The following is a 15,199-nucleotide window of genomic DNA, read 5'->3' as shown; positions in this document are numbered from 1 at the left end:
AGGATTCCCGTTTTTCATTGGCTCTCGAGGTTGTCATAATAGGCCTGCATGGTCTCTGATTGGCTCCTGAAAGCGAGGTGGCTCGTTTCCTCCACTGATGGGTTCACGCTCAGCTTGGCGGGGAACTGGCGCTCCCACATAGATGATTAGCTCATTTCACCGCATCCCGGGCTTGAGCTCGGGGTCGCGGTGACCCGGCCGCGATTGCGTTGCGAGCGCACACTCCTACTGTTCTCTATCCCTTGTGGTCTCACTCACAGCCATCATCAGCCTTGACCGCCTCGCGGCACGTCCCCCTCTCCCTCCGTGGGTCTTTCTGGAAGCACTGGCAGCCGGAGTCGCCTGTAGATTGCTGTGTACGTGGTAATTCCACGCTCGCTGTGGGTGCTCACAAAGGGAGCCTCTGGCCCAAGAAAGTCGAGCAAGACCTGACGGCCCTCCTGCAGAGGTGCGCGCTCTCCGGTGTCCCAGCGCCATCTCTTCCCCCAACAGGTTGGAAGTCACCTTTTCTATGAGGCAGAAATACACATTTTTTTAGTGAATCACTAGATACCTTTTAAAGCTGGAGAACTACATGAAAACCCCGAAGAAGTAAGTTTAAGTGGAGAGCAGAAGGCCCTGGTGTACTCTGAAACTTGACTACAGGAAAGGAGACTGGGAATGAGGGAGCAGAGAGGTGGGGAAAAACCGCGAGAGCACTGGGTCACAGAAGCTAAGAGAGGAAACAGTATCAGTGAGATATCACTGGCTGTTCAGGTATTTCCGAATATTCCAGCTCTTTTTGAGTGGTCCAACCTCAGTATTCTTCAGCTGGTTCAAAGAGGGCGATTTTGCCCTCCAGGGGACTTTTGGCAAAGTCTAGAGACAAGCTGGTTGTCGGGGCAGGGGGAGAAGTGTTAATACTGGCATCTAGTGGTAAAGGCTGTAGAGTCTGTGCCTAAAGTTAGATAAATACAATACAAGGTAGATCTTTAAAAATTCTTGGCATATACGAATTAGGGAAAATAATTCAACGGTGAGACATTTTTACACATCAAATTGTCGATATTTAAAAAATTGTTACAATTCATTATGGGCAAGAGGTGAATCAAGAAATGCACTGATAGTGTTGGTTGGACTGAACATTCCTTTTGGGAAGGTAATGGGGTAGTACTTATTAAAGAATGTGTACGGGGAATGGGGTGTTGCCTCCTCTCTTTGCAGTTCATGTGCCCAAAGAGAAAGATGCAGCTGACGCTATCCTCTGCTTACTCTCACCTCTTTCCCCAGAGCCCAGTGGTTACCCCCCTCTGTTTTTTTTTTTTTTTTAAGTAATCTCTATACCCAGTGTGGGGCTCAAACTCACCACCCTGAGATCAAGAGTCACACACTCCACTGACTGAGCCAGCCAGGTGCCCCACAATGGCTACTCTTAACAAAAAACCCCTAAGGCACTAGCTACAGAAGAGGACATGGTCTCAAATATGACTAAAGGGAGTGTTAGGTCATCAGCATTCTGTGGAGTCTTGATGATCTAACTCACCTCTGTTGATATTTTGGAAGAACAACTCAAAGGAGAAATCATAGATGTACAGTACAGGAGTCCATTTCTTTAGATACCTACAATTGTGGCACATAAAGATCACTCTATTGCTGATTCTAAAATTGTGGAGAAAACTGCAGAAATCTGTCATTGAGAGAGAGAGTTAATAACTTTGAATCCATAATTTCCCATAAATTGGACAGTTTAGAGCACACATTGCGGTTTTCAATCCCAAATACCATGTGATTTGAAGTGGGTGTAAACTGGATTCTGGTAGGTTTTGCTGTATGATGTCTGAAAATGTTAGCATTTCAGAAGCTGTCACCCTGAGTGGATTTGGGGTGAACATGGCAACTCAAGTATGTTTACCTGGAGTGGAGCAAATGTAGCAGGGCTCACTGCAGGAATGGAATTCAGAAATGGAAATTGTCAGGGACATAGTGTGAAAGAGATGGGAAGCAGATGATTGAAAGAACCTCAGAAGGGATGAGATTAAAGGTACTTTCCAACTGCAGTATTGGGTTAAATGTTGCCAAGTGAATCCAAACCCTTTTTGAAAAACATCTGTACAGGATTCATCTAGACAGGGTTTCTCAACCTAAGCACTACCAACATTTGTAGCCAGGTAATTCTCTGTTGTGAGGGGCTGTCCCGTGCACTGTAGGATGTTCAGCAGCATCCCTGGCTGGCTTCTACCTGCTAGATGCCTGTAGCTCTTGGCCTTCTCCAGCTGTGATGACCAAAAATTTCTTGAGTGAGAGGGATTAGAAGTACAAACTTTTAGTCATGAAATAAGTCATGGAGATGAAAAGTATAGCATAGGGAATGTAGTCAGTAGTATTTTTTTTTTTAAAGATTTTATTTATTTATTTGAGACAGAGAGAATGAGAGAGAGAGAGCACATGAGAGGGGGGAGGGTCAGAGGCAGAAGCAGGCTCCCTGCCGAGCAGGGAGCCCGATGTGGGACTCTATCCAGGGACTCCAGGATCATGACCTGAGCTGAAGGCAGTCGCTTAACCAACTGAGCCACCCAGGCGCCCCTGTAGTCAGTAGTATTGTAATAAACTGATGTGGTGACAGACGGTGACCACACATAAGGTGATGAGCACTGAGTAATGTACAGAGTTGTCAAATCATTATGTTGCACTCCTGAAACTAATATAACATTGTATGCCAGCTATACTTCAATAAAAAAAATTGGGGGTAAACACAAGTGTCTTGACATGTTGACAAATGTCTGCTGAGACACAGAATTGCCCCCTAAGGTATTGCTTGTGACAGTGAGGGAATGTGTGGCACTGAGCATGGGCTTCCGTTGCGTTCTAAAGTGTTCAAGGATTAACCAGAATTTTCAACAGAAGTGGCAGGATAACAAGGTTTCACCACTCAAGGCAATGGGATATACTGAACTATTTATTTATTTATTAAAGATTTTATCTATTTATTTGACAGAGAGAGACACAGCGAGAGAGGGAACACAAGCAGGGGGAGTGGGAGAGGGAGAAGCAGGCTTCTTGCTGAGCAGGGAGCCCGATGCGGGGCTCCATCCCAGGACCCTGAGATTATGACCTGAGCCGAAGGCAAACACTTAACGACTATATAGGTGCCCCTATACTGACCTATTTAAATATCTGGTATTATCGGGGCGCCTGGGTGGCTCAGATGGTTGAGCGTCTGCCTTCAGCTCAGGTCATAATCCCAGGGTCCTGGGATCGAGCCCCACATCGGGCTCCTGGCTCAGCTGGGAGTCTGCCTCTCCCTCTCCCTCTGCCTCTCCCACTGCTCATGCTCTCTCTCTCTCTGTATCTCTGTGTCTCAAATGAATAAATAAAATCTTAAAAAAAAATAAATATCTGGTATTATCTGAGCAATATGACAAGGAAATGTAATGATCCAAGTATGATTAACTGTGAATGTGCAATTTTTTTTTTCTTTCTGAGTACATGAATTTGGGCCCACAGCATCCAAGCACATGCCCGGTAAAATGCATTAAGAACCTATAAACAAATAAAATCTATTAGTGTCAAGTGGAAAAAAAATGCACACAGTGGGCCAGAGATAGAAACCTGTGAGTTAGTCACAAACTGGATGGAAACCCCAAAAGAGTAAATTTAGATGGAGAGCAGAAGAAAATTCAGAACTACACTCTGGGGAACTGTACTAATTCCTACATATAATCCGTATGGCTGCTGCAACAAATTACCACCAACTCACTGGTTTAAAGCAACACAAACTTATTAGCTTACAGCTCAGGAGGTCAGGAGTCCAGAATGGTTCACTGGGTTAAAACTGGTGTCAGCAGGACTCCATTCCTTCTGGAGGCTCCAGGAGGGGGGAATCTGTTCCCTTGCATTTTCTAGCTTCTAGAGACATCTGCATTCTTTGGCTTGTGGCCCGTTCCTCCATCTCTGAAGCCATGAATTTTGGTTGAGACCTTCTTGCACCCAGTTAACTCTGACCCTGACCCCTGCTTCCACGGTCAAATCTCCTGATGCTGAGTTTCCTGCCTTCCTCTTATGAGACCCCCACCCCCTGCCCCCCATGATTACGTTGGGCCCACCTGGATAATCCAGGATACACTCTCCATCTCAACATCCTTGACCTAATCACTTCTTTTTTTTTTTTTTTTTTTTAAGATTTTATTTATCCATTTGTTAGGAGAGAGAGAGTGAGCGCACACAAGCAGGGGGAGCAGCAGGCAGAGGGAGAAGCAGACTCCCCGCTGAGCAAGGAGCCTGAGGGACTCAATCCCAGGACCCTGGGATTGCGACCTGAGCCGAAGGCAGACACTTAACGGACTGAGCCACTCACTTCTGCAGAGTCCCTTTTGCCGGGTAAGGTAACATTTTATAATCCGGGGAGGAGGACGTGGACATCTTTGGTGGGGGGCCTATTCTGTCTCTCAGGGCAACTCTGAAACTTCAGTACAGGACAAGAGACTTGGAAGAGAGGTAGGGAAAGAAACCAGAGTACAGTGTCACAGAAGCCGAGAGCAAAGGGATTCAAGGAGGCTGGCCCATTGACAAGCAGAAAGTTCACGAGGCTTTGACCCAGCCACCTTACTCCTAGAAATCTTCTTGATAAGAGGATTAATTTGTAAAACCTTAGGCCCTAAGATTATATTCTAGCAATGGAATATTCTGTAACCACTAAAAAAAAAAAATGTTAGATTTATTCTTTTTTTTTTAACATTTTTAAATTTACTTGACAGAGAGAAAGAGCCAGAGACGGAACACAAGCAGGGAGAGTGGGAGAGGGAGAAGCAGGCTTCCCGTCGAGCAGGGAGCCTGACACGGGGCTCGATCCCAGGACCCTGGGATCATGACCTGAGCCAAAGGCAGATGTTTAATGACTGAGCCACCCAGGCGCCCCTAGATTTATTCATTTAACAAATATTTATTGTGTGCCTACTATGTAGCATCCACTGCTCTTGACATTGGCAATATAACAGGGAAGCTATGTGCCAGGGTTTGGAAACCACCACCTGAGGCCCAATGTGGCCCGCCACGCATTTTGTAAGTCAAGTTCTGTTGGAACACAGCCACTCTCACTCCCTCACGTGTAGTCTGTGTCCGCTCCGGAGCGGACAAGAGCAGTACCAAGCAGCGGCCACAGACACTGTCTGCCCACAGAGTCTCAGATATTTACAAGCTGGTTCTTCTCAGAAAGTCTGCCTGCCCCAATCCATGCTACGGACTTAAAAAGATGCCTATGGTATGTTGTTAAGTGAGAAAGGCCAGTGTTAATATAGGCACGATTGCATTTTTATAAACAGCAATAGCCGCCCCAAACCCTCAAGCCCCGACGTTTCATATGAGTAGATATGTGTATGTTGTGTTGGGTTTGTGGTTATCTTTGAGCATCCAGGAGGGCGGGTCCTGCGTAATCATGGCCCCACTAACTTTTTCCCAGCAGTCTTACTCCTCCTCCTATTTCCTTCTCACTGTGCCTTGAATGTGCCAAGCACAGGGCCTTTGCACTGAATGGCTCCGTCTCTGGAGCTCTCTTTTCTTATGGTTTGTTTTCTCATCTCTGGTTTCTCTTCAAAGTCACTTTATCATTCCTCTAACCACTTATTTTATTTTATTCTTTTATATTTTTAACCCAGATTTATTGAGATATTATTAACATACAATATGTGTAGTTCAAGGTAGCATACATGATGATTCAACACACAATTCAACAGTTGCAAGATGGTCACTATAATAAGGTTAGTTAACACCTCCAGCCCCTCATGTTATTGCCATAGTTGTGTGTGGGGTGATAACACTTAAGATCTACTCTCAACATTTTTCCAGTTGTTGATATAGTTGTTAATTGTTAATCTTAGTCACCATGCTGTACATTAGATTCCCAGAACTTATTCATCTTATAGCTGGGCGTTTGTACCCCTTGACCAGCATCTCCCCATTTTCCCACCCCCCAGCCCCTGGCAACCATTGTTCTACTCATTCTACAAGTTCAGCTTTTTCAGATTCCGTATATAAGGGAGAACACGTGGCATTTGTCTTTCTGTGCCTGACTTATTTCACCTAGCACACAATGTCCTCAAGATCCATCCATGTTGTCACAAAAGGCAGGATTTTCTCCTTTTTTTTATGCCTGAATAATATATATATTATTAATATATATTAATATTAATTATATTATATATATATATATACACACATATGCCACATTTTCTTTATTCATTCTTCTGTCAATGGACACTTCAGTTATTTCCATATTTTGGCTATTGTGAATAATGCTGAAATGACTGTGGGAGTGCTGGTATCTTTTTGAAATAGTACTTTCATTTCCTTTGAGTATACACCCAGAAGTGGGATTGCTGGATTATATGGTGGTTCTATTTTTAATTTTTTGAGGAACCTCCACACTGTTTTCCACAACGGCTGCAGCAACTTGCATTCCCAGCCACAGTGCACAGGGTCCCCTTTTTTTTTTTTTTTTTAAAGATTTTATTTATTTATTTGAGACAGAGAGCATGAGAGGGAGGAGGGTCAGAGGGAGAAGCAGACTCCCTGCCGAGCAGGGAGCCCGATGCGGGACTCGATCCCGGGACTCCAGGATCATGACCTGAGCTGAAGGCAGTCGCTTAACCAACTGAGCCACCCAGGCGCCCTGTAGCCGACATTTTAAAATAGCACCCCTCTCTGCACTCTACATCTTCTTACCCTGTTCCATTTTTCTTTACAGAACTTTCACCACTTGACATACATTTATTTACTGTCCGTGCCCACCCCCACTAGAATGTAAGCTTCCACCCCCAGCACTGAGGAGAGTGCCAGGCGCGCAGTGAGCGCTCGGTGAGAACACCGCTCTGGCAATATTGTTCAGAGCTCACGAAGCGAGGCTCTCCGTTCAGCAGATACCATTGCTGAAGAGCTCATCAGGGCGTGCTGGTGGGATGGACTCTTCCTTCTGGTTCAAACCCACTCGCTCATGCTTCCGGGACCCTCAGACCCTCTGCAGGGATGCTCACTCCAGAGCCCACGTTTCTTTCACCAAAACTCATCCAGACAGAGGATTCTGGTGTGGCCAGACAGCCACAGATATTCTCATACATTGTCAGTGGGAATGTCACTTGGTGCAGTCACTTTGGAAACTGGGTGGTAATGTCTACTGAACTGTCTACTAAGGCTGAAAGCGCTAGCTAGCATCTACCCCTGTGACCTAGCAATTCCATAAAATAAATGTGTATACACGCTCTCCATAAGGGACATACTAGAAACTCATAGCAGTATTATATGTAGGAGCCCTCAGCATAGCAGCCCTTTACTAGTAGCCTGCCTATGAGCCCTCAGATGCACATAACAAGAGAATGGACAAATCAGTTGTGGTTTATTCACACCACACACTACTACATGGCAATGAGATTGAAAGACGACACACAGCAAAATCCGCAGATCTCATACCATACATAACCATCTAAGCAAGGCACAAAGGAATCCATACCATCTGATTCCCTGTATGTAGAAAAACAAGCGAAACTAATCTATGGAGTTAGAGGTCAGGATGGGGGGTGGTGACTAGGTGGGGGGCTTCTGGAATTCTGGTCATATTTTATTTCTTGTTACACAGGTGTGCCCTGTTTGCGAGAACTCATTGAGCTTGTACACTTATGATTTGTGTACCTTGCTATATGTACGTTGTACTTCAATGGAAAATTTTTTTCAAAAAAGGATTATCAGTCTCAAACATTTTTATAATTTACTTGTCCTGGAGCCCTGTGGATTGTGCTGGGGACTAAAGCTCCTGAGGATTTGATTCATAATCTTTGCTCATGAATGTCATTTTGTCTGAATCAGTTAACTATTTATTTTGGTTTTTGTGAGTGAATTGCTCCTTGACTGGGAAGATGGGGCTCTGTTGCCATCTGGTGGCCACTGGTATGATTACAAGGGTAGACAAATTCCACCGGATGCCTCATCCAGGTCTCAATGAAGCTCAGAGAGAGGGAGGTCTTTGAAGGTCCCTGAATCTAAATCTTCTGATTGTCAAGACCTTATTCACCCAGAGGTTTTCTGGCCCTTACTGGAACATCTCCTGTGATGGAGCATTCACTGCCTAACCAGACAGCCGAGTCCCTTATTAGACATCTCTCATTTTGAGTAAATTCTTTACAGAAAGTAAAAAATCGCTGTCTTGAATTGTCTAGCCACTGGTCCTGGTTGTGTCCCTGAGGCTGTTCAAATAATCACATCTGTTTCCCACACCTACGTCTTCCAGATGTTTGGGGGCAGCCCTCAGACCCTCTGTTCACGTCCTCCCCTTTTGGCTGAATACCGAGTCCCCCAATCTCTCATGGGGTCTGCTTTCAAGTCTGTTTGTCACCCTGGCTGCTGACCAGTCTGTACTCAGACTCCTCTGTGACCCTCTCCAGGTGTGGCCCTCAGAGCCAACCTTGCCCCCCATATGTCTTTCCGCCTGACCCTGTGGGAGAGTGCCCCTGACCACTGTTGGTTTAACGCTGCCAGACTCAATTAGGATTTTACTCAAACTCTTAAAATTTTTAATATGCCTTCCTTCATTTTTAAAACTTTTAAAAAATAATGTAAGTATAATTAACATACAATGTTGTATTAGTTTCTGCATTCATTCATCTTTTAACAAGGATTAAAAGCGTATCTCCGGAGCCAGATTGCTTGGGTTCTGTTTCCGGTGCCATCATCTGCTAGCCGTGTGACCTTGGACACATTTCTTGATCTCTTTGTGCCTCGGTTTCCTTGTTCGTAAAATGGAAAAAGTGATAGTACCTGTCTCAGAGAGTGAGCATTTTATTTATTTTTAAAGATTTTATTTATTTGAGAGAGAGCGTGTGCGCACATGCGGCAGAGGGAGAGGGAGAAGCAGACTTCCCGCTGAGCAGGGAGCCCGATGTGGGGCTCGATCCCAGGACCCTGAGATCATGACCTGAGCTGAAATCAAGAGTTGGATGCTTAACTGACTGAGCCACCCAGGCGCCCCAAGAGTGAGCGTTTAAAAAAGTTATTTTATTGTAAAGCTTTTAGAATAGCGCTCAGCACTTACTAGGTGTAGAGGGTGCTGTTAGGCGACAGGCTTGAGCAATGGAATGTAGAGCAAGACAAAAGGGCCCACAGTGCCCCCCAGAGCTGAATCCAGACAGGCCTATCTATTGACCCACCTCAAAGTATCCACAGGCCCTAACTGACCAATGGGCTACTTATAACCAGGGATGGTTACCAAAAAAGGGAAGATTCCATACATTCCCATACCTCCTCACCTTCCCCCACCCACGGCCTCCATGCAGTCAGTCTTGCCTCTGCTGTGCTGCCCCCCCCCCCCCCCGCAGTGTGTTCAATAAACATCCATCTCCTTTTTTCTGCCACGGGTGACTTTCACTGCCCACGCCCCACATTTGGGGGCCCCCATCTGATCGGGAGAGACACCCTAGTAGGCACTAAATAAGTGTTGGCTATTATTACTGTTTAATAAATGCAGAGTTCATCCACGCCATTTTTTTCCCTCAGTGTACCCACTGAGGAGATCATTTTTATGGAATTGTTACAAGCTAAGAACTCTTAGTTCTCCATCTTTTATGACAGGTTGATTCTAGAAGTAACCTCTGACCCCATTCCAGCTGTCTTCACTGATGGAGGATTCTGGGGGAATGGTCATGGGGGAGAGGCGAGCTGGAGCTGGAGCAGAGTGAGCTGTAAAGTTGGGGCTCAGCCTGGGTCTGGGATAGTTTCACTCTGTGGTCAAGAAGACAGGCTCAAATCCCCTCCCACCAGGAACCTTTGTTGAGCCTCTGGCTCTTGCTAATCCCTGGCCAGTTGGGGTTCTGACTACCTAAACTCTATGAGCACCTCAGTCTCCACCTCTAAAAAATGGGGATGATCCTGGCTCTCAGGGCTGAGGTAGAGATCAGGTGAGATGGCGTGATGAGCTCTTGAGGCTTACCTGGGTTTGGATTCCTCTGGAAGCAGATCCTAAGACAAGATGAAAGTGCACGTAGTTTATTTGGGAGGTGATCCCAGGCAATCTCCCTGTCCCCTGGGAGAGGAAGACATAGCTGGGAAGGGAAGAAAACCAGGAAAGGGCGCATTACTGGGCTGGTGGCCGTGGTGATACCTGTCGCTTAATTGCCCTGGGGACTCTGGGAGCCAGCGGAACACACCTCAGACCAAGGGGTGAGGACGCTGCATTGTCTGTATATTAGCTGGCCAGCTGTGTTGGTTGAGGGTTGTTCACTCTGTGGCCAAGGTCTCCCACAGCTAGAGATCAAGCCCTGGGCGGAGAGATGCAGGTGTTCCCAGCGAGGTGTTCAACTTTGGCTTGTGGAGGCGAGTGTTGAGATAACAGAGCAGCTAGCTCAGCTCAGCCCACCTCCCCTTGCAACTTTGTGTTCAGAGCATCTTCCCCTGATCAGAGCGTATGGATGTGTGGCTTCTAGTGACCTGACCCGGGCCACTTTTGTCATGGGGCACACTGCAGCTGGCCCCCCAGGCATCATCCCACGTGGTTGTCACTCTGCCCTTCCCACGAAGGCTCGATAAAAAAACCAACAGAAATAATTACCCCGCCTCAGACTGAAGATTAGCACGTGAATGCCTGTTCACCACAGCAAAGGCCTCCTGATCCAGTGGGAGGAAAGCGTCCAGTAGGAGACCAGCCTGGCTTCAGCTCTCAGACCAGCCTGGCAGAGTCCAGTGGCCTGGTAGCCCACTCCTGGCGGGGGTTGTGGGCTGTTTCAGGTATCAGTGTCAGTGTCTCAGAACTTTGGCCACCAGTGTTTTGGACGGGGTCTGGAGCAGTGAAGGGACATCCAGAAGGGAAGGGTGGTGGGCTTTGGGATTATCCAACTTTATACTTTTCCAGCAGGGTGACAAGTCTCCTCATGTCCCCTAGCCTCATTTCCTCATCTGTAAAATGGGTGTTATCAATCGTAGGATGAGCCTCACAGAGTTGAGCTGAGGAGTAAGGAAGACAGTGTTATCTTCAGTGCCTGGTGTGGTGTAGACCAGAGGGCGGCAACCTTTTTTTATAAAGGGTCAGGCAGTCAGTACTCTGGCCTTGTGGGCATCTGTTCAATTCTGCCCTTTTAGCTCAAGCTCCTGTGGCTCTCTGTAAATACTATAAAAACAAGCCCCGACCCCTGGGCTGTAGAATGGGCAGAATGGGGAAGATTTTATTTCTCCCTCATAGAGGAAAGAAATATATACATATTTTTTTTTAAGATTTTTTAAATTTTATTTATTTGAGAGAGAAAGAGCACGAGCAGAGAGAGGGGCAGAGGCAGAGGGACAAGCAGACTTCCCACTGAGTGGGGAGCCCCCACCGCAGGGCCTGACCCCAGGACCCTGAGATCATGACCTGAGCTGAAGGCAGACACTTAACCAATGGAGCCATCGAGGCACCCTGGAAAGAAATATTCCTTACTCATCTTTATGTTCTCCTCTGGGCTCAGCATAGGGCCCAGCACATAGTAGGTGCTCAGGAAATGTTTACTGAAGGAAAAAAAACAACAACATAGGACATAGGGAAGAAAAAGGCCTTTGGAGTCAAACAGACCTGCGTCCAAATCGATGTCTTCTCTATGTGACCTGTTTAAAGAGAACATTGTTCATGACGCTTGTGAAGAACCGCTAAGCAGACTTAATTCAGGGGGTGCACAGGGATAGATGTAGAGATGACTGTTATGGGGTTTGTGGTAGGGGAGAGAGATTGAGCTCACCCCCCAACACAACAAGGACAAGTAATTTATAGCTGAGGAGCAGGGGGTGGTCGGTGCATGGGATATTACTAATAGGAAACATCAGGAGTAAGGGAGATTCTGGTTAAAGCGACCTCACAGGATTCTTGCTGAAGGCAGGCCAGGGTGGCCAGCTAGACCTGGTGTGGGTGGCGGAGGATGAGGGACATGGTTGGACATGGAGGAGGATCAGGTATTAAGGGTGGGGGATCCCGGCTCAACCAACTTAGCAGGATTCTTGCTAAAATTATATATATTAGCGGAGGTGAACACAGAATCTCTGAAGTCAGGGCCTCGTTGGGAGGAGGGTGCAGAGGAGCCTGATTGCGGTTTGGACAAGGAGAGACTCTTTGTCACTCACGCTAAGCCACTTCCCCTCTCTGAGCCTCTGAGCCTGTGAAATGGGCATGGAAATAATACTGCTGCGAGAGAGAGTTGCAGGGGTTACTGGTGATCATGGGGAAAAGTGTGGATGCCGGACAAATATTCTCTGAAAAGAAAGTATGAATCACGTCTCCACGTTTCATGATTTCCATCACGGCTTTCAACCCTTGGTCCCATCCCTCTGGGTGGAGAGCTAGTTCTTATCTTTTCCAGTCTGCACAAACAGCTTTCCTGGCCACTCTCGGGCTCTGGAGGTGGGCGGAGGAAGGAGCAGGAAGGAGAAGCCTGGTTGTCTGTAGAGAGGGTGAGGGGAAAGTCATGCTCCTTGTTCTGAATTCAGGGGAACCTGGCAGGAACTGCAGACAATCAGTTTTTGCCCCAAGGGCTCAGTGTGTGCTGTAAAGAATTAATGGCCAGGAAAGGTGTCTGCCAATTATTTTTCCGACTCTAGGTGCAGAGATTACAGAGACACAGCCAGCCCATCTTAGATCCAGGCCTCCCCGTGCTGGCTGACAATTACCCCTACTGACTTCCCTCCCGGGAGAGAGCTGGAGTCAGGGGTCTCTCCTTCAAGGGCACGCCCAGACTTCCAAGTGTGCGTAGAACGTTCTGTGTTTCCACAGAGAAGAGGACAAGGGAGGGGAAGACACACGTTTGTCTTGGTTTGGTTGCCCTAGATGCAGGCCCTGAGAAAAAGATTGGAGGACATGAAGTTTACGTGGGAGGTGATCCCAGGAAACGTGGGTAGGAGGGTAGGGAAGTGAGGTGGGGGGAGGGAGAGAGCTTAGAGTTGTGTTATCAAGCCAGTAACACTTGGGGGGGGATGGAGCTTAATCTCACCTGGGGACTGTGGAAATGGTGTTACATATTTACCTCAAAATGACCCCATCTGAGAGGCGAGGGGGCTGGAATCTTTACACAGCTTGAGGGCTGCTGTAGGGGTGTTCATTAGCGGGGCCTTCTAACCTATCGCACTTGGTGGCCAGGACAGTCTTCAGGCAGGACAGGCAGGTGTTGGAAGCTGGCCTGGCCTGAAATGGCAAGGCCTTGGAGGATCTAAGCCAGGCACCAATGGGTCCACTACAACATGGACTGCAGACCTACTCCGGTCCCGGCACTTAACATCTGCCATCGCATTTAATTGTGACATACATCCAAGACTGCATCTTAGTTGACCACCTCTTCTCAGACCTGCTGCTCAGGGCTGGGACTAGAGGGGGTGAAGCCCTTGTGCCTGGTACGACATTTGAGAGGGCACCAAAGCCCACAGCCCTCAAATAATATTTTAATGCAATATTTAAAAAAAAAAAAGAAGCAAATGCAAAAAATGCACGATGATCAAAATATCTGAATTTTAAATCAAGACAGGATCATTAATGGTGCCAAGCTGAGCCATATTGAAGCCCAAAGCAAAAGGAAAAATCAATAATACTGATCGTGTTCATCATGGATTTTTTTTTTTTTTTTAAGATTTTATTTATTTATTTGAGACAGAGAGAATGAGAGACAGAGAGCATGAGAGGGAGGAGGGTCAGACGGAGAAGCAGACTCCCTGCTGAGCAGGGAGCCCGATGCGGGACTTGATCCCCGGACTCCAGGATCATGACCTGGGCTGAAGGCAGTCGCTTAACCAACTGAGCCACCCAGGCGCCCATCATGGATTTTTTTTTGCATTAATTTCGATTAAAAAATTATTGCATTGAAACATTATTTATCTTGATTACTGAGGGGTTTTGGCACACCCTTGTATTTGGTGCCTGAGGCAAGCACTTCATTCATCTCAGTGTGGTCCTTGCCCTGCGCCCTCCCCCATCCTCCCCATCTTGGTGGATTGCACTTAGTCCACTCAGCTGCTCAAGCCAGGAATCTGGGGCCCCCTGTGGTTCCTGTCCTTCTGGCACCCTCCCCAGCTGCACCATCATGATCTTTTAGACCCACCTCCATGCATCTTTCAAATCTGTTCTCCTCCATTTTCATTCCGTGACTCCTCCACAAAGGAGGTGCCCATTTGTGGTCTCCCTTTGCAGACAGAAGTGGTTTCTTGCATTTCCCTGCAAGCTCTGATGTGTCCACTCAGGTCAGTGCTCTGGTAGACAAGATAGTGGCTGTTTCTCTGGCCCTCTCACTTCCTTCCTTTTCCCAGGTCCTCCCACACCCATGTAAGCTCTCCTTCCAATAGGAAATGCCTTATTCCCATAGTTCTCGCAGAGGCTCTGCTTTTGTGACTGAGTCCTGACAGATACCCCAAGCCTCCTGCTATTTCTTCACTATCTTGGCTGGTCCAAGTGGGCGTGGGAAAACCAAAAGGCACAGTGTCCTTTTAGAGCTTCAGTGTAGCAATGACCCCTCTGATGTTTCCTTTTCCCCTCACCTACTGGGAGTGCCATTTTCTTACCTTCCCACTTTGCGGCCAAGGTTGAGGGAGGTGGGGGCATGAGTCCCTGAGACCAGGCAGTGTCTTTCTCCAATTCATATTCTCTCTGAGTCTCCTTCTTCCTTGGTTTCACCCCCAGGCCTGGAAGAGCCCACCATCTTATGGGGTAGGCACTTCCCTTACCTCATTTCCTGAATCCCATTGCATGACCGCTTATCATAAACTTCAGACTGAGACCTCCAAACTTTGCCCTTAATTTGTAGGGTAGGTTCTAGAATTAAGAAACTCTCTCTTTTTTCTCAGGCCAGGTTTGAAAACTACTTGTGTACTGTCTCTGTACAGACAGACTCAAAGTTAACTATGCTTTTTTGATTTCAGATGATGTCTGCACTCCTCTTAAGGTAATAAATGTCCTTGGTCCAATGGGTCTGGGAGTGGTGGGGTGAAGGGAACACAGAATATATTGGTTCATGAAGATGCAAAATAGATGGATCCATTTGATGGTTTCGAAAACATTCTCCCCTTTATGCAGTCACATGGGTTCCCCCAGTTCCTCGTAGCTTTGCTCACCTCCTGGGCACTCGCTATTTCTGGAGAGTTTTGGCAAGAGTTCTGTTTCACATTACCTCCCCACATCAGGCCACATTTGTCTCAGACATCCGGAACTGCTCTGCTCATGTGTTCAAGTTCTGAGTGGATAAAG

The 15,199-nt window shown here is 47.0% G+C and overlaps 1 long non-coding RNA gene across 1 annotated transcript in view; it reads left to right on the top strand.

Moving 5' to 3' along the window:
• LOC129046086 (uncharacterized) overlaps positions 1-15,199 on the top strand; it is a 112,051-nt gene that overhangs the window by 224 nt on the left and 96,628 nt on the right. Inside the window, exon 2 of the long non-coding RNA XR_008506814.2 lies at positions 4,159-4,356. This is a non-coding gene — a long non-coding RNA (uncharacterized LOC129046086). The remainder of the gene's footprint in view (positions 1-4,158; positions 4,357-15,199) is intronic.

Source organism: Mirounga angustirostris, unplaced genomic scaffold, assembly GCF_029215605.1.
Source record: "Mirounga angustirostris isolate CCGP_5_RB_7025 unplaced genomic scaffold, mMirAng1.0.hap1 SCAF_10, whole genome shotgun sequence".
In the NCBI taxonomy this organism is placed as follows: domain Eukaryota; kingdom Metazoa; phylum Chordata; class Mammalia; order Carnivora; family Phocidae; genus Mirounga; species Mirounga angustirostris.
The sequence above is the reverse complement of the archived record's forward strand: the minus strand, read 5'-3'. Positions and strand labels throughout refer to the sequence as shown.